The following is a 3,114-nucleotide window of genomic DNA, read 5'->3' as shown; positions in this document are numbered from 1 at the left end:
TTCAGAAAATTTTCTTTAAATATGTATCTTAAATGCTATAAAAAGTTTGAATAAGAATTTCATTTCTTATATAGAAAAAAAAATTGTTGAAAATATGCTATTTTTTCCCGGTGTAAACCCATGTAACCCCTTATGCATCATCGTTTCTAGAATATTCCTTAAGGAGACTTACAAGTTAATTTTCACATTTCATTAGTAATTAATATAATTTTTTTATCTTAAATCTTAAGTCTTATTCAATACTTCCCTTTCGGGGTTTCGTCGCTTATTCTCATAACATACCGCAATTCCTTTATTCGCAAATATTTTAGTCTTATTTAATTAACTTCTACAATGTGTCTTATAATAATGTTTATTTAATTATTATTTGACATTAATTTAAACATTGTTTGGAGGTTTATTCTATCGGTCAAGCGTCGGTTGAATTTATTTGACATTTGCATCCTGAGAAGGATATGAGACATCGGCTCTGGTTTATGTTAGGTTTCGAATAACTCGGTATTGGCGACGGTTTCTAACTAAGAGTTCTTTATTAAGAGAATGGACTATGCTTAAGGCGACAATGACGTTCTGGGGAAGATAGGAGAAATGTTGATCTTTTCGATCATAGGTTTCTTGTTCTCCGAACTCCCCAGCTGTGGTGTACGGTGTTTTATTCTTCGCACGTGTTGACAGATGAAGGTGAATGGCGGGGCCACGTGGAGTTTGTCGAATACTTAGAACGGTTCCCAATGATTCACTGCGGTTATTTTAAATAGTAGATATGAGTTTTGAAAAGAATAATCTAAGAATATTTATTTCACACTATTTATGTGCATAGAGACTTGATAAGTTAATCTTTTATTTATACCACTGTCGAGAGTGCCTTGATTGGTTTCGATATTTACTAGTAACAACAGTTTCAATTGTCTTTTACGTAAATCACTGGAACAACGCCTCTATTGTTTAAATTTTATTCTCCTATGTGGAAGGTATACGTGGCGGAACGTCACAGTTACCATTTTATTTTTTAACAGGTATAACATATTAACAGAAATAGTTAATAATTAGAATATATACGATTGTTATTTGTTAGTATATTGAAGATACTTTTTCATATACCTGTTAAAAAATAAAATATATTAACTGTAATTCAAGTAAAATCAATTTTCCTTTATAATTTGCGCAAGATGTTAAAAAATTAATTATTCCTAATTTTTTTTAATAAATAATTTTCTTTAAAAGGCATAAAAAGCTGAAGTAAAGTCGGGCGGGATTTAGAAAAGGGAAAAGGAACTAGAGATCAGATATTCACATTAAATGCAATAATAAAAAATAAATTGAAAACAAAGGGTGGGAAACTGTTTATTAATTCCCCTCTTATAGCGCCTTCCTTCATTTCATCCATCCATTTCCTCTACCTCCTTCTTTCCCTTCTCGGACACTAATTCTCTTCCTATTTAGCAAATTATCAAATGCTCCAACGTTTCTTCTTGCTCTTTGTATAACCTACATTTCCAGTCCTTTTCTCCTTTCTTTCCTGCCTTTCCTATGTTGCCACATCTTAACCTTGCCCAAACTTCCTTGACCCCTCCCCTCACTCCTTCTTCTGACCAATACTTCTATGGCATTTCATCGTTTTCTATTAAATGCTTGTACATACTATTATATGTTGACTTTCTTATTTTTTCCTCTTCTTCCCTTAGACTTCTCTTTTTAAATTCTTCTAATCTCTCTTTTATCTTTTCCCCTATCCTCACACCATCTCTTCTTTCCTTTATCATCTCTATCAAATCCTCAATACCCATTTCCCTCAACACTTTGACTAAATTTTCCCCCCATTTTGAGGGCTTACCGTTCGTTATCGCTCTTGGCTCCTTCATCACGCATATTTTTGGCCACCTTGATTCCTCCATTTTCAACACCTCCTTGATGTATCTTAACGCTTTTTCTCTTATGAAAAATTCCATCGTTGGGATTCCTAGCTCTCTTCTCGATACGTAACTTGGCGTTGTCCTGCCCACTCCCATAGCCATTTTACAATAACTATTCTGTATCCTTTCAAACATTTTTATTTACCCCAACCCCCATATTTCTACCTCATACATAACCTCCGCTTTCACTATTGAATCTAATAGGAATAGCCTATCCTCCATAGTATTTCTCCCTGCCCTTTTGCATATCCCCCATACCATATTCGCCGCTTTTTGCGCTTTCTCTGTAGTTTTTATCCCATGCACCCAAACCGAATTTTTACTTGTGAATCAATATCCTAAGTATTTAAATTCCCTTACTACCTCCATTTTCGTCCTATTAATCTCCCATTTCTCCCCTTTCTTAACCCTTCCTCCGTTTCTGAAGATCATGATCTTTGTTTTCTTTTCGTTTACTCTCATTTTATTTTTCTGTGCCCATTTTTCTAAATCCTGTAATATGCTTCTCAACCCTTCCACTGTCTCCACCAGTGCTGCAACGTCATCTGCTTATTTTATTGCGAATATATTTTCTTTCCCTATTACTGCTCCTCCTTCATTCTTCRCAATCCATCTTTCCTCCAGATCAGCTATGTTAAGATCAACGCACGCCCTGTTCTGTTCTAAAGCTTTCCGTGATTTTCCTTTGAGTCTGTACTTCCACTCTTGTTTTCTTATATATCTCTTTTATTGTTTCTAGCATTCTACCTTCTATCCCTTTTTCCTTTAATTTTACTATCATCCTTTCTCTGTTAACCCTATCGAATGCTGTTTTAAAATCAATGAAATGATATATTAAAGAATAGTAAGTTGAAATAAATACAATTAATAATAATAATAAGGATATAATAGACGTAATTTAATCTATACAAAACAATATAATACAAAAGTAAAATTATATGAGAAGTAAAATAAAGAATATTATAAATAAAAGTCGAATATAGAGTAGATTGATAGATACTCTAATATTAAAACACTGAACGATATCRCTTCTAACGAATAAAGAAATATACAGTTAACAAGTAAAGCAAGTTYGTATAAGATTTTACTGAACCGAGCTATCAGACGGCTGGCGGAAGAGTGTCGATCTTTTTCTTCCTGACGAGGAGGTTTCCATTTTTTACAACAATGTTCGACGTTGCCATCGCAGTTCTTGCCTAAT

Source organism: Polistes canadensis, unplaced genomic scaffold, assembly GCF_001313835.1.
Source record: "Polistes canadensis isolate GaletaPanama2010 unplaced genomic scaffold, ASM131383v1 scaffold_429, whole genome shotgun sequence".
Lineage (NCBI taxonomy): Eukaryota > Metazoa > Arthropoda > Insecta > Hymenoptera > Vespidae > Polistes > Polistes canadensis.
Note: the sequence above shows the minus strand (reverse complement) of the source record.